At 37.4% G+C, this 20997-nt stretch overlaps 2 protein-coding genes, 2 non-coding genes and 2 pseudogenes across 24 annotated transcripts in view; all 6 read right to left on the bottom strand.

The window, feature by feature from the left end:
- The window catches only part of LOC139364070 (uncharacterized), a 145163-nt gene extending 134555 nt beyond the window's left edge, over nucleotides 1–10608 (bottom strand). For 7 of the 8 annotated variants that reach the window (XR_011625309.1, XM_071099406.1, XM_071099407.1 and 4 more), the window contains exons 1-5: nucleotides 9767–10608; nucleotides 8932–9118; nucleotides 7018–8634; nucleotides 5746–5874; nucleotides 3953–4069 (exon numbers count right to left, since the gene is read on the bottom strand). The gene's annotated coding sequence lies outside the window, so the exon portion shown is untranslated. The remainder of the gene's footprint in view (nucleotides 1–3952; nucleotides 4070–5745; nucleotides 5875–7017; nucleotides 8635–8931; nucleotides 9119–9766) is intronic. The other variant, XR_011625310.1, reaches the window with a different exon arrangement.
- On the bottom strand, nucleotides 5621–5696 carry LOC112423138 (small nucleolar RNA SNORD115; annotated as a pseudogene).
- Nucleotides 6920–6995, bottom strand: LOC112423048 (small nucleolar RNA SNORD115; annotated as a pseudogene).
- Nucleotides 8882–8961, bottom strand: LOC112423045 (small nucleolar RNA SNORD115). The gene has a single exon (XR_003013521.1). It is a non-coding gene; the product is annotated as a small nucleolar RNA SNORD115 (small nucleolar RNA).
- The window catches only part of LOC105499088 (collagen alpha-1(XXVII) chain B-like), a 252065-nt gene continuing 241670 nt past the window's right edge, over nucleotides 10603–20997 (bottom strand). For 8 of the 14 annotated variants that reach the window (XM_071099387.1, XM_071099390.1, XM_071099394.1 and 5 more), the window contains one exon: nucleotides 16838–20759. The gene's annotated coding sequence lies outside the window, so the exon portion shown is untranslated. Of the gene's footprint in view, nucleotides 10704–11097; nucleotides 11228–16837; nucleotides 20760–20997 lie in introns of those variants that run through there. The other 6 variants (XM_071099393.1, XM_071099388.1, XM_071099403.1 and 3 more) reach the window with 4 other exon arrangements.
- On the bottom strand, nucleotides 10959–11039 carry LOC112423136 (small nucleolar RNA SNORD115). The gene has a single exon (XR_003013605.1). It is a non-coding gene; the product is annotated as a small nucleolar RNA SNORD115 (small nucleolar RNA).

Genomic DNA, 20997 nt, shown 5'->3' with positions numbered 1-20997 from the left:
ACATGAAGATTTGACCCTTATGGAGACTTATATACCAAATAACATAATAACCACCTTTATGAATAAAAAAACTGCATGAGATGTATGAGATGTAAGGAGACAAGACATAGAAGGTCCTATAATAGAAAACGATAATACACTATTATCAGAAAAAGACAGATCAAGTGGGCAGAAATAGCAACATAAAAATAGGGTAGATTTTATGGCTATATATTAAACTTGACTGATAATGGAAGATATGTATTGTTCTTAAGTGCCCAAGGCATAGTCACAAAAAACTGATTGTATATTAGGTTGGAAAGAAAAATTAGTAATTCAAGAAATATTAAAAATATCACAATGCAAAAAAATAGACTTTATTAGCAATAACATAAAGGCTCTTTCACCAAGAAATTTTTAAAATATCCTATCTATTAACTCCTGATTAAAAGGAAAAATATAAACAGAAAATACATATGTTTAAATAATATGTAAATACATATTTTTATACATATCTTTGTATGCAGATATGTATTTACATATTATTTTAAATTATACAACAAATGAGAATCTGTAATATGCATTTAAAGGCAGTTCTAGAGGAAAATTCATTGCACTAAACGTTTTTGTTATTTTTAAAAATGAAAAAGGTGAATGAAAGAATTCAATTTTCATCTTAAAACACTAAAAAAGAGCAAAAATGAAAGTATAAGAAAGAAATAAGGATCAAAACAGAAATTAATGAAGATAATATGTTAAAAACCATAGATGTAATTAATAATTGAGAAGTCTGTGGTTTTAAAAAATATTAACTACATAGGCACTCTACTAGCTAACTTTATCAAAAAAGGGAGAAAATACACATACACAAAATAATACTTCATGAGCACTTGAACGTAATGTGCATTCTGCTATTGCTGGGTGTCGTGGTCTACATACGCCAGGGGAGTCAAGTTGGTTAATAGTGTTCTTACATCCACCCTTACTGATTATCTTATCCATGTTCAATCACGTACTGAGAAACCACTGAAATTTCAAACTGTCATTGGGAATGGTCAAATGTTTCATTTCATTTCAAAAGCCTATGTTGGAAATGTAACCCTCAATGCAACGGTGTTTAATGAGGCAACATTTAAAAGGTGATTAGGCTGTGAGAGCTCTGCCCTCATCAATGGATTAATGCTGTTATTTCAGGAGAGGGTTCCTATAAAGAAGATATTTGTCTCATCCATACCGTCTCTTTGCCCTTCTGTCATAGGATGACACAGCTAGAAGGCCCTCACCATATGCCAGCCCCTTGATCTTTCCAGCCTCCCGAAATGTGAGCCAATAAATTTCCATTCATTACAAATACCCAGTCTGCAGCATTCTGTTACATCAGAGCAAAAGGGACTGACACAGAAAACTGGTAACATAAATGCAGTATCTTTTGTATCTAGATATCCAGTTGTCCTAGCAACATTTGTTGAAAAAACTGTTCTTTCCCATCACAGAGAGGACAATGTCCAGATAACATGCCTTCTTGGGGTGCAGGAATCATACAGTCCAAAAGCCGGTGTAGGAATCCAGGATGCTAAAGCCCCTATTTCAATATGAGGGAAGTCTAGGTCTCACGCTGTGTGAATCAAAAGCATTGTTCAAATCTTGTTGACTAAAAGTAACTGGTCAAGTAAACAGCAATATCCATAGTGATCTGGGAAGACGCCATTCAGCCTAACTCAAGAATGGGCAGATCAACTTGGTATTTTTCAGGATCTGAGTCTCTGATAAGGATGAAATGAGATAGAACACTTAACCACTGATTTTAAAGATTTTAGAAAGGTTAGAAATCTTTTGTAAACTAGCACAGTGATCAAATACATCATAGAAAAAAAAGCTGGATTTTATTCGGGGCAAAGGGATATTAAACCTGGAGATATTATACAGCCTGGGAATCTCTGCCTTTTAATTTAATTTACTCTATTCACATGTAATTTTATTATTGACATAGTTGAGTTTATGATGTCATTCTTCTTCTCCTCCTCTATGTCTCATGTGTTTTTGTTCCTCTATTCCTCTTTACTTCTTTCTTTTTCATGAAGTAATTATTTTATAATTTAGCATTTAAACTTCCTTAATAATTTTTTTCACTACATTTTTTGAATTTTTTCAGTGGTTGCTCTAGAGTTTACTGCATATATCTTAACTCACCCAAATAAGTTTCTAATTTACACTAGATTAATTTCAGTCATACATATAAATGTTACACCTGTATAGCCCTATTTCCCTTTTTGCCATCTTTTGTGGTATTATTATAAATATTACATTTACTGATGCTATAAGCCAAGCAAGACATTGTAATAAATATTAATCTACCATCCATACTCATTTCCTTAGTCCTGTATTGCTTTGCATCCACCTATCTTCTTTGGCAAATATATTACACTTTTATATGTAATAGACTCCAAAATACATTATATACATATCATTTTATAGCATTTATTTTAAAATCACTTAATAGAACAATTACATTTCTACTGTCTTTTATATTTATATAATTACCTTTACAAGCATTTTGCTTCTTTATGTTGATTTGAAAAACTACCTAGGGTCACTTGCTTTCAGCTTGAAGAACTTCAAGTATTTAGAGAGCTCTTTTAAGGGGGTTTTGACAGCAGTATACTCTCCAACTTTTTTTTTTAATTGAGGAAGTCTTTATTTTGTTTTCATTTTTGAAAGACAGCTTTGAAAGAATTCTTAGATGACAGGTTTTTTTCCTTTGAGCATTTTTAATATGTTATCACTTTGTTTCTGGCCTCCATTGCTTTTGCTGAAGTCAGCTGTTAATCTTCCTGGGGTTCCCTTGTAAGGAACAAATCATTTTTCTCACACTGCTTTCAAGACTTTCTTCTTGTTTTCGACTTTCAGAAATCTTACTGTAATGTTTCCATTTGTCAGTCTTCGCATTTATTCATTGGAATTCATTGAGCTTCCTGGATATGTAGGTTATTGTTTTTCCACAAATATGGGAAGTTTTCAGCCATCGTTTCCTTCAATATTTTTTCTGATCCTTTGTATCTCCCCTGTCTCTCTGGCACTCTCATATGTGTATGCTGGTATGCTTAATGATGTTCCACATTCTCTGAGACTCTCTTTGTTTTTCTTTATTCTTTATGTTCTCTGTTCTTTTGAACATAATCTCTATTGTTCTATCTTCAAGTTTACTTCTTGTTTCTTCTGCCAGTTCAAATCTACTATTGAGCCCTCTAATAAACTTTTAAATTTTAGTTATTGTACTTTTCAACTTCAGAATTTTCATTTGGTTCTTTTTAATAATTTGTATGTTTTTATTGGTATTCACTATTTTGTGTGACACACCTTCCTTTACTTTTTTTTTTTTTTGAGACAGACTTTGTCACCCATGCTGGAGTGCAGTGGTGTGATCTCAGCTCACTGCAGCCACTGCCTCCTATGTTCAAGTGATTCTTGTGCCTCAGCCTCCTGAGGCACAAGAAAAATTAGCCTCCACGTCCAGCTAATTTTTCTATTTTTAGTAGAGACAGGGTCTCGCCATGTTGGCCAGGCAGGTCTGGAACTTCAGCCAGTGAACAGTGCTGCTATGAACATTCATGTACATGTGTTCATTTGAACATTTGTATTCAATTCTTTTGAGTGTGTACCTAGGGCTAGTATTGTTGGGTTATATGGTAATTTTATGTATAACTTTTGAGGCACTGCCAAAATGTTTTCCACTAAATCAGGAGGAAAAAATTGATAAGTGGTCTTCTAGAAGCTAATAGAAAGAGGTGAGAGAAACTATATCCCAAATATATTTCTTTAGCTTAAGCTCAAACTAGAATACCCCAGAAAAGATAAAGGCCAGCCAGTCTAGTTTTCATGTCATCTCATGTCATCAAGACAACATAAGGTCTTATTGTTGAAACAAGCCATGGAACCCCACAATCATATATTCACTTTGCCTGAAAACACCTACCAGAATGGCATCCTTAAATCCTGGTTGAAAGTTCACAGGAGACCAAACAAATATCTGGGTGTGTCAGCTGTGCTGGTGTCAACAAGCCAAAGAGTAGTCTTCCTCAATCATCCTTATCTAAGGGGAGGAGGATGAGACAGTAGATCAAGATGACAAATATTACTTCCTGTATGTATGGCTTATGCATGCTATTTCTTAATGAGAGATACGATTAGTACTGGAAAAAATGATCCATTAGATAGGCTATGGGCCATTTATTCATCAAACAGAATAAAGACTAAGTATACAGGTCTCTTGACTTTGGAGAATATCTCAGGTAGTTTAATGCAGAAATAAGTCCTTCAATTGATCACCCTTGTTTACATATTCAAGGAAGCCATATTGATAACAATTGGCATTATAATGTTGCTTGCACTCCATCATATAATGATCATACTGGAGCCAGGTAAAACTCAAATTTTAGAAAACAGACATCATACTACTCATAATTGTATTTAATTTAATGAATGATGGGACATGTATAGATCAGAATTAGAACATGTAGCCATAATGCCATAGTCTTCATGTTGTGAGTCATCACCAATAAACCACAAACATTGTAAAAACATAGCAACCTGACGTATATAAATTAGAAGTTAATATGTTAACTTCTATATTTAGACCAAATGAGTGTCACATCTTACAGATGATACCAATAATCACAACACTTGTCAACATTGTATCAATGCAATTTTAGTAAAAAAAGAAAGTTTCCCTCTTGCAGATCCTGTCAAGTATGCTAGTCACTCATTGAGAAGAAGAATGCATAATGATAATCACGTTGCCTGAAGGAATGGCCCTGACTGTCATTCATATAAGTGTCCATAAAGGTCTTATTTACCATTGGCATTATTCACAGCACACACTTTCATCATAACGAAAATGAAGCCAAACGTACTTGGGAGAGAAAAGTCAGGCACCAGGTTGCTCATCAGTTTATCCAATTTCAAGTTTCATGGGCAAACACGTATTATTGAAACTCACATTTTTACCCCAACTGCAAGGACCCTTCAGTCATAAAGATTCATCTATGATCAAAACATATCCTAGCTCTGTTAAAATATGATACTAACATTGCAGAAAACTTTGTCTGTATATTTAGACCACAATAATTGCAGTGCATTGAGCAAACTTCCAATGTATCATATTTCTCAACCTGAAAACAATCAATCGTAGGGAAAAAGTAAGGATTTTCTCATGAAGATTGCATTACATGTGTCAGTCAATCATTGAGAAGAAAACCCTATCATGATACCCATGTTGTCTGAATGAATAAATCTAATTATAGAGCTCAGTCTTCACTAGGTCAGTTACCTATTTGGAATTTTTCAGTCAGCAAAGGCAGCCTCTCACCTCCACTCAATAGAATAGTGCCAGTAGGACTTACCAAATCTTCCAATGAGAGAAAAAGAACAAGGGTCTTAGTGCCAAATATCCAAGCAAATTAGGAATTATAGGAAACTTAACACTTAAAGAATCAGAATTTATAGTTTACTTAGAAGCACACAGATAGAAGTGTGAAAAACAAGTTTCACAGAAAGATTCCATTGCCAGAATCCCAAAATAAAATCCCCAATGGAAGGAAACTAAGAAATCCAAACTTCTTGTCTCACAGTTGTTACCTAGGCTGGGCCTCAGCATAATCCATCTGAGCTTAATTTTTACATCATCATTTCTCTTCAAGATAACATCTCATCACTGACACAGCCCATGGCACTCATATGCATATGCACACTTAGATCAAATATGCTTACCAGAGATGGTTTCCTTAAACACTGGTGGTAAAGTGGACTGGATGCCACATTTTCAGTGCCAGGCAGTTGAGTGGTGTCAGTTTCTCCCTGAACAACAGAGTAAAGGGTTTTCTTCCTCCACAGTCTTTTCTGTAAAAGACAAGAGCAGGCTACAGTCAAAGGGTGGGATTACATCTCTTATATGTGCATGACTCCTAATCACTGTTCCTAATTTCTACAAGACTGAGATGTGTGATACTCCAAATATGACCCGTTACTTAAGCTGTGGTAGGCCACTGATTCCCTGGGTACAGCAAGGGCCAAGCACAGAGGTGTCATGTCTTTTGACAACCTGGTAAGGGATGATTTCTCTGCAGAAATAAAAACTTCTTATCCTCTTCATATCAGTAACAATTGGCGTCATGCATAGTGTATGCCTTTCTTAATACTGAATCTAATGACACCTGAGTGAGACTCAGGATAAGGAAATGAGATTTCAGACTACCCGTATTGTATTCAATTTCAATCAAGGGTAACCTACAGCTGAATATCAAGCCATTCCCTAAAATTGTCAAAAGTCTTTCAGTTGTGAGTAGTGCCTCAATGATCCACAAACATTATAACACCATACACAGCAACCCAAAAAATAAAATAATAGAAATGGATTGTCTATTTGTGCAATCACTAGAGTTGATTGCAATGAATTACTAAATGTCTCATCTTTAAATCAAAGTACGTTCAGGCCAATAAAAAAAGGAGTTTTAATGAGGACCCCATTCGATCAGTCGCTCGTCGGAAAGAATAGATCACTGCTCACTAATTTTGTATGAACAGGTAAATGTAATCATTCTGAAGGCCAATGTTCAATATTCAAATGGTCCACTTGGAATTTTTTAATTATGAAATACAGAATTCATATATATATAATCCATGTAATGACACACCTCTTGCTGGATGAACATTCTGAAGCACACCATGAGGAAAAAATCAATCAAGATATTATCTCTAATAATGTATGAGTATTAAGAACAAAGACAAGATAAAAGAATTTTAAAAGTTCCTTTAGAAATAGATAGAGGCAAATGATGCAAGATTCCCCAAAGGGTTTCTTCCTACCAAGCTCAAAATGGAATACCCCATACCTCCCAAATCTAATGACTTCTCACACCTTCTGGCAAGGATTGGCACTACTTTTGAGCCTCAGCTTAATCCTATTGAGCATGATTTTTGCATTATTATGTCTCCTGAAGATACTCTTTATTCATAGATTTACGTTGTCTTGTAAACACTTACCAGAATAGCATCCTTAAACAACGGTTGCAGGGACACAGGAGGAGTTAAGTTCACTGCAGCATGCCTGTGTGGTAGCACTTGCCTCTGTGGCAACACCAGAGGATGCTCTTCTGAGCAGTCTTTATCTACAGGCATAGGAACGGGACCATACTTCAAAATCAGACAGAAATTGTTCCTGTGTGTATGGCTTACACAGGCTATTTCTTAGTGGAGAGATAGGGTCCAAACTACCATAAAAAGACATATTACTGAGGCTCTAGACGATTGACTTATCAACATCATAAGGACAAGGTATGCCAGGTTTTTGACACTGAATAATCTGCAATATTATCATATATCATACTACAAAGATGGCAAACAGGACCGAACATATTCCAACAGTATTTTAATACAATATCAGTAAAAAGTGAGCATTTTTTGAAAGAATTCCATCAAGTAGGCCAGTCACTCATTGAAAATAAAAACCCACAGTGAGACCCATGACTCTGAATTTGTGAACCCAGTCATTTCAAAGTCCATATTAGGAATAAGTGTCACCATTTCTAACATGTGTTTTCATTATTCTGAAAATAGTGGGGTCACATGTGTGAAAGGAAAATAAAAACTTGGGACCCCAATTTACTACACCAAAAGAAAAAAAAATTAAGCTGAAAGCTGAGTCATGCAAGAATTTCCTTTTGTTCTCAAGCAGATAGCTACAGATTAAAGGTTGAAGATCTCCATAGGTAGCTACTCTATGTTCACCTTATCTTATGTACAGTGATGATTTACTGAGTGTGAGATGAATACATTATTGACTATTCCGCTACCTGCTCCTTTTGTCTTGGAACATATGGATTATCATACCCTCCCTTTTTCCCCTCCAGCCCACTTTCCCCTTTAAACACTGAAGCCCTCAAAATCACCTCTGGAGAAAGACATAGACCCCAGACGGTTTCTGTGATTTGGGGTTTATTTCTTCTGAGCGTGTCCTTAACCTTGTCAAAATAACTTCTAAATAACCTTCTAAATCTCAGATACGTTTTGGTTTACACATGATAGGAACTGAAATTTGGGTATGAATTTGGTGATCAAATTACTAAATTTTTAAGTTTCATAGGCAAAGTGCATACTGATTCTCACATTCTCCTCTCCATTACCATGGTCTCCTCCATTACCATGATCTCCTCCATTACCGTGGTCTCCTCCATTACCGTGGTCTCCTCCATTACCATGGTCTCCTCCATTACCGTGGTCTCACAGTTACAGCAAGTTCATCAGTAACTCAAAACAGTGAAACACTGTTAGAGCCCCACAAGAATAATATAGAAAAACATTTTTTTTAGTCATGTATCTACAGCCAAAGATATATTAAATACTGGAGTAGGTAACAGTGAATTTAAAAAAATCTTCAATATTGAATTGTATGAAGTTCAAATAAAAAGTAAAGATTTTGTCATGAGGATTATATCATAAAGGAAAACTCGTATTGAAATTCAGATTACCTGAAAGTGTAAAACTAATTCCCTCAGGTGGGAGTCTTCTGTAGCTCAGTGTTCTATGTAGAATATACCTGTCAGTAAAGGAAGCTACTGATCTTTTATAATAGAATGGCACATCTCTTGGCAGCATGTCTTACTGAAACACACAATAAGAGAAAAAGCCAAAGAAGGAGACCTGAATATACCATAGTATTAGAAATTACAGATCACTGAAACAAAGCTTACAGGCTGAGAATTTTTTGTTCATTTATAGGTATACTGACACAGTTGGGCAAACAAGTTACCCATAAAGATTTTGTTAGTTCAAGTTCAAAAGAAAATTCCCCTTGAAGGAAAATAAGCCGTCACTATTATCTGTTCCAGCACTGTCATCTAGGCAGGCTGAACCTCAGCATAATCCTATTGAGTGTAATTTTAAGTCATTATTTCTCACCAAGACATTAGAAGGTTTCATTATTGATGAAAGACATGGTACTCCCCATGCACACTTGAGAAGGCTTCCCGAAGCTCTGATGCTAGGATGCATTGGTGTCAAGAGCATTTTCATTACAGGACACCTGGGTGCTGTCACCTGTCCCAGTCGCAACAGGCCAAAGAGTGCTCTTCTTCCATATCATCAACTAAGGGGCAGATGTAGAGCAAATGTCAAAGGGAGAACTACGTCTCACCTGTGTATATGAGTCATGCATGGTTTCTGTTAATTGAGCAATATTGACAATACTAAAAAAAGACCCATTATAAAGGTTTTAGTCCACTGGTTCACAAAATATAATACGGACAAATCATACAGGTCTCTTGGCTTTGGAGAAGCAATTCAGTGGTTTTATGCAGAAACAAGAACAACCCATTGATAATCGCTTTATATATTCAAGGAAGCTGTATCAGTAACAATTGGCATGGTTTATTGTATATGAACTTTCATAAAATACAGACACTCGGGAAGCCACATGAATCTCAGGATCTAGAAATCAGTTATCAGGGCACATGGAGTTGTACGCATTTACATGCATCTTGGCCAAAATGCCCAGTTTTCATATTGTGAACCCTCATCAAATGTTCCACAAACATCACAAAATGAAATAACATAAATATTATAATAGGTAGAGGTGAAGACCAGGCACAGGGGCTCAAGCCTGTAATCCCAGCACTTTGGGAGGCCGAGGTGGGCAGATCACGAGGTCAGGAGTTCAAAAACAGCCTGACCAACATGTCGAAACCCCATCTCTACTAAAAATACCAAAAAATTAGCCAGGAATGGTAGCACTTGCCTGTAATCCTAGCTACTCAGGAGGCTGAGGCAGGAGAATTGCTTGAACCCATGAGGCAGAGGTTGCAATGAGCCGAGATCATGCCACTGCACTCCAGCCTGGGCAACAGAATGAGACTCCATCTCAAAAACATAATAATAGGTAGAGGTGGATCTATGTCTACTCTTACATGTAGAGGAAAAGAATATTACATTGTCTCATCATTATCTCAGTAAAATTTCAATAAAAAGACATGTTTTAATCACAAGGAAGCCATAAAGAATGTCAAGTCACTTACTGAGGAGTAGAATGTACACTGGGAACTGGGACACATGTTGCCGCTTTGGTGAACCTACTCATCTCAAAGGCCCTTTCAGGACCAATTGGAAGCATTCACAGCCTGTATTTTCATTATACTGAAAATGATGAAGTCACATGATATTTGGGGTTTATATTCAGATACTAGTTTGCCCATCAATTTATTCAGTTCTCTGTTTCACAGGCAAAGCAAATTACTGATGTTACATATTTGTATCCACTGGCATGATCCTTCTGTTACGAAAAGTTTACCAGTGAGTAAACTGGCCATACCATTATAATATCTTAAAATTTTTAAGGTAAAATAAGAAAAAAATTGGTGTAGTTGTATGTATGTACCCAAGTGAGCATTACATGTTAGATTGGGCATTATTAATCAAGTGAAACAGAAAATAAAATGTTCTCAACTTTCAATCCCATCAAATTCAGGTAAAAAGTAAAGATTCTGTCATAGCATCATATCAGATAGGTCAGTCACTCTCTGAGAATAAAATCCATACTGAGATTCAGATTTTTTAAATGAGTAAACATAATAGCCTTAAGAGTGAATCATCACTAGCCCAGCGGTCTATCTTGAATGTATGTGTGATGAAGGCAGTCACTCTGCTTTCATTAATGGGATGATGCATCTCTCGTAACACTGAAAGATACAATGAAAGATATAATGAGAGAAGAAGAACCAAGGAATGAGTTCCAAATGTCTCATACTATTAGGAATTATAAATAATGGAAACAATGCTTAAAGGACGAAAATGTGTTGTTTACCCAGAAATGCATACACAGGGTTTGGCAAAGCAAGTTTGCCACAATGGTGTCGTTTTCTCAAGCTCCAAAATTATTCACCTAAAAGAAACAAGGATTTCTAACTTCTTGTCTCAGGTTTTTCGCTTATGTTAAGTCTCCACATAATCCTATTGAACATAATTTTTATGTCATCTTCCCTGTTGAAGACAATATAACATCTCAATATTGACCCAAGCCAGGGGGTTAATCTATGGAGTCATCTCCCCACAAAGGCAGAATCGTAGATATTAGCATGTTTATCATAGATAGATTAATGTTCTGCAGTGGATTGGAGTTGCTACATATTCAGTGCTGGATACCTGGATGGTATAAATTGCCCTGGGTGCAGCAGGCCAAGTGGTGCTCTTCCTTTGCTCTCATCTGAAAGGAGTAGGCCAGGTGTCAAAAAGGAAAACATTGTTTCACATAGTTACATGGCTCACGCACGGTTTTCCTTAGTGGAGCAAAATAGTCAGTACCCCAGAAATAGCCCGTTATGTAGTCTATAGACCACAGATTCACCAAACACAAGAAGGACAACATATACAGGTTTCTTGACTTTGGAGAATCACTGGTGTGGTGCCATGCAGAGCTGGGATGATGCCACTGCTGATCCCTTCGCTACGTAATTGAGATGGCCATATCAGAAACAATCGCCATGGTCACTTGCCAATTCACACTCATAACATGAAACTTCTAAAGCCACATAAAACTCAGCCTCCAGAAATCAGATATCACGCTGCTCAGAATTGTATTCATTATTTATCATTGCTTTTACTTGCTTACTTTGAATTTAATTTTAATTTTCCCCCTAGCTTCCCAATGGGAAAGATTATTTATTTAGATCTTTGTTCTTTTTAATATACATTCAGTGGTATAAATTTCCCAGTAGGCATTGCCTTTGTTGCATTCCTAAATTTTTGATAAGTTGTGCTTTCAATTCCATTTAGTTTGAAATATTTTAAAAATTTATCTTGAGATTTCTGTGACCTTCAGTTATTTTGGAGTCTGTTGTTTAACCTCCAAGTATTTTCATGTTTTTCAGCTATCTTTTTTTTAGTGATTTTTTTTTTTTTAACTTTCATTTCCTGGTAGTCTGAGAACACACTTCGTATGATTTCTAATCTTTTAAATTTGCTGAGGTGCATTTTCTAGCCCAGAATGTGGTCTATTCTGCTGAATGTTGTGTGTGTGTGAGAAAATGTGTCATCTGCTGTTACTGGGTAAAGTGGTCCATAGATGTCAGTTACATATTGTTGATTGAATTGAGTTTTTGATCATGGTTGATCATGTTATGCCCGTACTGATTTTCTGCTTGCTGGACCTGTCCATTTCTGAGAAAGGGATGTCAATGCCTCCAACTCTAAGAGTGAATTTATCTATTTCTCTTTGCAGTTCCATCAGATTTAGCTTCATGTACTGTGATGCTCTGTTGTTCAGTGTGTACACACTAAGGATTGTTATGTCTTCTTAGAAAACTGATCCCTTTGTCATTAAGGAATGCCCCTTTTGATCTCTGATAATATTCCTTGTTCTAAAGTCGGTTGTGTCTGAAATTAATATGGCTATTTCACTTTATTTTGATTAATGTTAGCATGGGATATCTTTCTCCATTCCTTTACTGTGAATATATTTGTGCCTTTATAAAGTGGATTTCCTTACTTTTTCTGTAGAGATGAGGTCTCATTCTGTCAACCAGGCTAGAGTGCAGTGGTGTGATCATAGCTCACTGCAGTCCCAAAATCCTGGGCTCAGGTGACACTCCGCCTCAGCCTCCTAAGGACCACAGGTGCACACCACCATGCCCAGCTATTTAAAATGCATTTCTCACAGACAACATATAGTTGGGTCTTGTTTTTAATCCACTGACAATCTCTGTCTTTTAAGTGCTGTTTAAAGTGATTATTGATATACTTAGATTAACATATTCAGTATTTGTTATTGTTTTCTATTTATCAACCTTGCAATTTGTTACTTTTTTGGTCTTCCACTCTTTTTCTCCTCTCCCTGGTTTTAATTGAGCATTGTATAAGATTCTGCTTTTCCATACAAAAAATTAGCTGGGCGTGGTGGCGCATGCCTATAATCCCAGCTATTCAGGAGGCTGAGGCAGGAGAATCGCTTGAGCCCAGGAGGTGGAGGTTGTGGTGAGCTGAAATTGTGCCATTGCACTCCAGCCTGGGCAACAAGACTGAAACAACATCTCAGGAAAAAAAAAAAAAAAAAAAAAGGATTCTGCTTTTCTTTTTTTTTCTTTTTTTTTTCTTTTTTTTGGTAGAGATGGGCTCCTATTTTGTTGCCAGGCTGGACTTGAACTCCGAGGCTCAAGTGATCCTCATGCCTCAGTCTCCCAAAGTGCTGGGATTACAGACATGAGTCACCACATCTGTCCTGATTCTGCTTTTTCTTCTATTAGTATATTGATTATACTGCTTTTTTCAAAATCATTTTTAGTGGCTGTGCTGGATACTACACTATACATTTACAACTAATCCAAGTCCTTTTTCAAATTATACTATCCTACTTCATGGGTTAGTCCAATTAAGAGTGTTTTCTTTCCCTCATGATTTATATAAATATATATATATATTTATTTATTTTATATATTTATTTATTTTATATTATTTATTTTATATATATATTTATTTATTTATATATTTATATATTTTAAATACTTTAAGTTCTAGGGTACATGTGCACAATGTGCAGGTTTGTTGCATATGTATACATGAGCCCTGTTGGTGTGCTGCACCCATTAACTCGTCATTTACATTAGGTGTATCTCATAATGCTATCCTTCCCCACTTCCACTACCCTACAACAGGCCCTGGTGTGTGATGTTCCCCTTCCTGTGTCCAAGTGTTCTCATTGTTCAGTTCCCACCTATGAGTGAGAACACGCAGTGTTTGGTTTTCTGTCCTTGTGACAGTTTGCTCAGAATGATGGTTTCTAGCTTCATCCATGTCCCTACAAAGGACATGAACTCATCCTTTTTTATGGCTGCACAGTATTCCATGGTGTATATGTGCCACATTTTCTTAATCCAGTCTATCATTGATGGACATGTGAGTTGGTTCCAAGTCTTTGCTATTGTGAATAGTGCCGCAATAAACATACGTGTGCATGTGTCTTTATAGCAGCATGATTTATAATCCTTTGGGTATATACCCAGTAATGGGATGGCTAGGTCAAATGGTATTTCTAGTTCTAGATCCTTGAGGAATTGCCATACTGTCTTCCACAATGGTTGAACTAATCTACAATCCCATCAACAGTGTAAAAGTGTTCCTATTTCTCCACATCCTCTCCAGCACCTGTTGTTTCCTGACTTTTTAATGATTGCCATTCTAACTGGTGTGAGATGGTACCTCATTGTGGTTTTGATTTGCATTTCTCTGATGGCCAGTGATGATGAGCATTTTTTTCATGTGTCTGTTGGCTGCATAAATATCTTCCTTTGAGAAATGTCTGTTCATATCCTTTGCCCACTTTTTGATGGTATTGTTTGATTTTTTTCTTGTAAATTTGTTTAAATTATTTGTAGATTCTGGATATTAGCCCTTTGTCAGATGGGTAGATTGTAAAACTTTTCTCCCATTCTGTAGGTTGCCTGTTCATTCTGATGGTAGTTTCTTTTGCTGTGCAGAAGTTCTTTAGTTTAATTAGATCCTATCTGTCTATTTTTGCTTTTGGTGCCATTGCTTTTGGTGTTTTAGTCATAAAGTCCTTGCCCATGCCTATGTCCTGAATGGTATTGCCTAGGTTTTCTTCCAGGGTTTTTATGGTTTTAGGTCTAACATTTAAGTCTTTACTCCATCTTGAATTAATTTTTGTATAAGGTGTAAGGAAGGGATCCAGTTTCAGCTTTCTATATATGGCTAGCCAGTTTTCCCAGCACCATTTATTAAATAGGGAATCCTTTCCCCATTCCTTGTTTTTGTCAGGTTTGCCAAAGATCAGATGATTTTAGATGTGTGGTATTACTTCTGAGGGCTCTGTTCTGTTCCATTGGTCTATATCTCTGTTTTGGTACCAGTACCATGCTGTTTTGGTTACTGTAGCCTTGTAGTATAGTTTGAAGTATGGCAGCATGATGCCTCCCGCTTTGTTCTTTTGGCTTAGGATTGTCTTGGCAATGCAGGCTCTTTTTTGGTTCCATATGAACTTTAAAGTAGTTTTTCCCATTCTGTGAAGAAAGTCATTGTTAGCTTGATGGAGATGGCATTGAATCTATAAATTACCTTGGGCAGTATGGCCATTTTCACAATATTGATTCTTCCTATCCATGAGCATGGAATGTTCTTCCATTTGTTTGTGTCCTCTTTTATTTCACTGAGCAGTGGTTTGTAGTTCTCCTTGAAGAGGTCCTTCGCATCCCTTGTAAGTTGAATTCCTAGGTATTTTATTCTCTTTGAAGCAACTGTGAATGGGAGTTTACTCATGATTTGGCTCTCTGTTTGTCTGTTATTGGTGTATAGGAATGCTTGTGATTTTTGCACATTGATTTTGTATCCTGAGACTTTGCTGAAGTTGCTTATCAGCTTAAGGAGATTTTGGGCTGAGACGATGGGGTTTTCTAAATATACAATCATGTCATCTGCAAACAGGGACAATTTGACTTCCTCTTTTCCTAATTGAATACCCTTTATTTCTTTCTCTTGCCTGATTGCCCAGGCCAGAACTTCCAACACTATGTTGAATAGGAGTGGTGAGAGAGGGCATCCCTGTCTTGAGCCAGTTTTCAAAGGGAATGCTTCCAGTTTTTGCCCATTCAGTATGATATTGGCTGTGGGTTTGTCATAAATAGGTCTTATTATTTTGAGATACGTCCCTTCAATACCTAGTTTATTGAGAGTTTTTAGCATGAAGTGCTGTTGAATTTTATCGAAGGCCTTTTCTACATCTATTGAGATAATCATGTGGTTTCTGTCTTTGGTTCTGTTTATATGATGGATTACATTTATTGATTTGTGTATGTCGAACCAGCCTTGCATCCCAGGGATGAAGCCAACTTGCTTGTGGTGGATAAGCTGTTTGATGCGCTGCTGGATTCAGTTTGCCAGTATTTTATTGAGGATTTTTGCATCGATGTTCACCAGGAATATTGGTCTAAAATTCTTTTTGTTGTGTCTCCGCCAGGCTTTGGTATCAGGATGATGCTGGCCTCACAAAATGAGTTAGGGAAGATTCCCTCTTTTTCTATTGATTTGAATAGTTTCAGAAGGAATGGTACCAGCTCCTCTTTGTACCTCTGGTAGAATTCGACTGTGAATCTGTCCAGTCCTGGACTTTTTTTGCTTGGTAGGCTATTAATTATTGCCTCAATTTCAGAGCCTGTTATTGGTCTATTCAGGGATTCAACTTCTTCCTGGTTTAGCCTTGGGAGGGTGTATGAGTCCAGGAATTTATCCATTTCTTCTAGATTTTCTAGTGTATTTGCATAGAGGTGTTTATAGTATTCTCTGATGGTAGTTTGTATTTCTGCGGGATTGGCGGTGATATCCCCTTTATCATTTTTTATTGTGTCTATTTGATTCTTCTCTATTTTCTTCTTTATTAGTCTTGCTAGCAGTCTATCAATTTTGTTGATCTTTTCAAAAAAACAGCTCCTGGATTCATTGATTTTTTGAAGGCTTTTTTGTCTCTATCTCCTTCAGTTCTGCTCTGATGTTAGTTATTTCTTGCCTTCTGCTAGCTTTTGAATGTGTTTGCTCTTGCTTCTCTAGTTCTTTTAATTGTGATGTTAGGGTGTCAATTTTAGGTCTTTCCTGATTTCTCTTGTGGGCATTTAGTGCTTTAAATGTGTCCCAGAGATTCTGGTATGTTGTGTCTTTGTTCTCATTGGTTTCAAAGAGCATCTTTATTTCTGCCTTCATTTCATTATGTACCTAGTAGTCACTCAGGAGCAGGTTGTTCAGTTTCCATGTAGTTGAGCGGTTTTGAGTGAATTTCTTTCTTTCCCTTTTTTTTTTTTTTTTTTTTTTTTTGAGATGGAGTCTCGCTCTGTTGCCCAGGCTGGAGTGCAGTGGCACCATCTTGGCTCACTGTAAGCTCCGCCTCCATTCTCCTGCCTCAACCTCCTGAGTAGCTGGGACTATAGGCATCTGCCACCACGCCTGGCTAATTTTTTTGTATTTTTAGTAGAGACAGGGTTTCGTTGTGTTAGCCAGGATGATCTCGATCTCCTGACCTCGTGATCCACCCACCTTGGCCTCCCAAAGTGCTGGGATTACAGATGTGAGCCACCATGCTCAGCCTGAGTCAGTTTCTTAATGCTGAGTACTAATTTGATTGCACTGTGGTCTGAGAGACAGTTTGTTATAATTTCTGTTCTTTTACATTTGCTGAGGAGTGCTTTACTTCCAACCATGTGGTCAATTTTGTAATAAGTGTGATGTGGTGCTGAGAAGAATGTATATTCTGTTGATTTGGGGTGGAGAGTTCTGTAGATGTCTATTAGGTCTGCTTGGTGCAGAGATGAGTTCAATTCCTGGATATCCTTGTTAACTTTCTGTCTCATTGATCTGTCTAATGGGGTGTTAAAGTCTCCCATTATTATTGTGTGGGAGTCTAAGTCTCTTTGTAGGTCTCTAAGGACTTGCTTTATGAATCTGGGTGCTACTGTATTGGGTGCATATATATTTAGGATAGTTAGCTCTTCCTGTTGAATTGATCACTTTTAGCATTATGTAATAGCCTTCTTTGTTTCTTTTGATCTTTGTTGGTTTAAAGTCTGTTTTTATCAGAGACTAGGATTGCAACCCCTGCTTTTTTGTTGTTGTTGTTTTCTGTTTGTTTGGTAGATCTTCCTCCATCCTTTTATTTTGAGCCTATGTGTGTCTCTGCACGTGAGATGGGTCTCCTGAATACAGCACACTGATAGGTCTTGACTCTTCATCCGATTTGCCAGTCTGTGTCTTTCAATTGGAGCATTTAGCCCATTTACATTTAAGGTTAATATTGCTATGTGTGAATCTGATCCTGTCATTATGATGTTAGCTGGTTATTTTTCTCGTTAGTTGATGTAGTTTCTTTCTGCCATCAATGGTCTTTACAATTTGGCATGTTTTTGCAGTGACTGGTACCAGTTGTTCCTTTCCATGTTTAGTGCTTCCTTCAGGAGCTCTTGTAAGGCAGGCCTGGTGGTGACAAAATTTCTCAGCATTTGCTTGTCTGTAAAGGATTTTATTTCTCCTTCACTTATGAAACTTAGTTTGGCTGGATATGAAATTCTGGGTTGAAAATTCTTTTCTTTAAGAATGTTGAATATTGGCCCCCACTCTCTTCTGGCTTGGAGAGTTTCTGCCGAGAGATCCGCTGTTAGTCTGATGGACTTCCATTTGTGGGTAACCCAACCTTTCTCTCTGGCTGCCCTTAACATTTTTTCCTTCATTTCAACTTTGGTGAATCTGAGAATTATGTGTCTTGGAGTTGCTCTTCTTCAGGAGTATCTTTGTGGCATTCTCTGTATTTCCTGAATTTGAATGTTGGCCTGCCTTGCTAGGTTGGGGGAGTTCTCCTGGATAATATCCTGCAGAGTGTTTTCCAACTTGGTTCTATTCTCCCCATCACTTTCTGGTATACAAATCTGACGTAGATTTGGTCTTTTCACAAAGTCCCATATTTCTTGGAGGTTTTGTTCGTTTCTTTTTACTCTTTTTTCTCTAAACTTCTCTTCTCCCTTCATTTCATTCACTTCATCTTCAATCACTGATACCCTTTCTTCCCCTTGACTGAATCGGCTACTGAAGCTTGTGCATTTGTCACGTAGTTCTCATGCCATGGTTTTCAGCTCCATCAGGTCATTTAAGGTCTTCTCTATGCTGTTTATTCTAGTTAGCCATTCGTCTAATCTTTTTTCAAGGTTTTTAGCTTCTTTGTGATGGGCTTGAACATCCTCCTTTAGCTCAGAGAAGTTTGTTATTACTGATCATCTGAAGCCTATTTCTGTCAACTCGTCAATGTCATTCTCCATCCAGCTTTGTTCCACTGCTGGCGAGGAGCTGCATTCCTTTGGAGGAGAAGAGGCACTCTGATTTTTAAAATTTTCAGACTTTCTGCTCTGGTTTCTCCCCATCTTTGTGTTTTTATCTACCTTTGGTGTTTGATGATGGTGATGTACAGATGGGGTTTTGGTATGGATGTCCTTTCTGTTTGTTATTTTTCCTTCTAACAGTCAGGGCCCTCAGTTGCAGGTCTGTTGGAGTTTGCTGGAGGTCCACGCCAGATCCTGTTTGCCTGGGTATCACCATTGGAGGCTGCAGAACAGTAAACATTGCAGAACGGAAAATGTTGCTGACTGATCCTTCTTCTAGACGCTTCATCTCAGAGGGGCACCTGGCTATATGAGGTGTCAGTCGGCCCCTACTGAGAGGTGTCTCCCAGTTAGGCTACTCGGAGGTCAGGGACCCACTTGAGGAGGCAGTCTGTCCATTCTCAGATCTCAAACTCCGTGCTGGGAGAACCACTACTCTCTTCAAATCTGTCAGACAGGGACATTTAAGTCTGCAGAAGTTTCTGCTGCCTTTTGTTCAGCTATGCCCTGCCCACAGAAGTGGAGTCTACAGAGGCAGGCAGGCCTCCTTGAGCTATGGTGGGCTCCACTCAGTTCAAGCTTCCCAGCTGCTTTGTTTACCTACTCAAGCCTCAGCAATGTCGGACGCGACTCCTCCAGCCTCACTGCCACCTTGCAGTTCGATCTCAGACTGCTGTGCTAGCAGTGAGTGAGGCTTTGTGGGCATGGGACCCTCCGAGCCAGGTGTGGGATATAATCTCCTGGTGTGCCGTCTGCTAAGACCATTGGAAAAGCACAGTATTAGGGTGGGAGTGTCCCGATTTTCCAGGTACCATCTGTCACGGCTTCCTTTGGCTAGGAAAGGGAATTCCCCGACCTCTTGCGCTTCCCAGGTGAGGCGATGCCCTGTCCTGCTTCAGCTCACATGCTGTGGGCTGCACCCACTGTCCAACAAACCCTAGTGAGATGAACCTGGTACCTCAGTTGGAAATGGAGAAATCACCCATCTTCTGTGTCACTCAGGCTGGGAGCTGTAGACTGGAGCTGTTCCTATTCAGCCATCTTGGAACTGGATGACTTATAAGATTGCTGTCATTCATTTCACTTATCTATAACCTATAATCACCAAATATAATCCTGTTATTATTTTCAACAAATTGTTGAAAGATCAATTATGAATAAAAAAATATATATATTTAATTTTTCCTTCATATATTTCTTCTCCAATGCTTTTCATTTCTTTATGTAAATTAGATTTTCTGACCTATGTCATTTTTATCCTTTCTGAAGAATTTCTTTGTATGTTTATTAAAAGGTTGGTGTAGTGGCAAGAAGTTCTCTCAATTTTTGTTGGTCTCAGAAAGTATTTCTGCTTCACTTTTGAAGAATAATTTTGATGAACAGAAAATTCAAAGTTGGTAGATTTTTTTGTTTTTTTACTTTTAACATTAAGTATTTCACCCTGACTCACATCTTGGTTTCATGGATTCTGAAGATAATTTCAAAGCAATTTTTATTCTTGCTGCTCCATAGGTAAGATGGTTTTCTTCTTATTGCTCCTATCAAAATTTTCCCTTGGTCTATGATTTTCTGGACTTTAAATATGAAATGCAAAGGTGTCGATTTATAAAATATTTTTATTCTGCGTAATGTTCTCTGAGCTTCCTGAATATGTGGGTTTCTGTCCATTATTAATTTTAGAAAATGCTCAAGTCATTGTTGTGTCAAATATTTCTTTCCCTCTATCTCCTTATTCTTCTGACGTTCTTATTATGCATCTTTACACTTTTTGAAATGCTTCCAGAGTTCTTGGATATTCTTTACTTTCTCATTCTTTTTTCCCTCTGCATTGCAATTTGGAAATTTGTATTTACATTTCTTCAAGGGAACTAACTTCTCCTACAACACAAGCAGAGCACTGATGAGCACAAAAAAAGGCACTTATTGTAAATTCTATACGCTGTAAATTCTACAGACTGCTGTTGACATCACACCTTTTCTAATGATTCTATCCTAGAGTTCGCTTCTCCTGACTTACATTACTTACCTGTTATTCCTTGTTACCTATTTTCTACCTTAGAGCACTCAGTATGTAACTCATGTCGTATTAAGCCTATCATGTGATTACTGCAACATT

Source organism: Macaca nemestrina, chromosome 7 (assembly GCF_043159975.1).
Source record: "Macaca nemestrina isolate mMacNem1 chromosome 7, mMacNem.hap1, whole genome shotgun sequence".
NCBI lineage: Eukaryota > Metazoa > Chordata > Mammalia > Primates > Cercopithecidae > Macaca > Macaca nemestrina.
The sequence above is the reverse complement of the archived record's forward strand: the minus strand, read 5'-3'. Positions and strand labels throughout refer to the sequence as shown.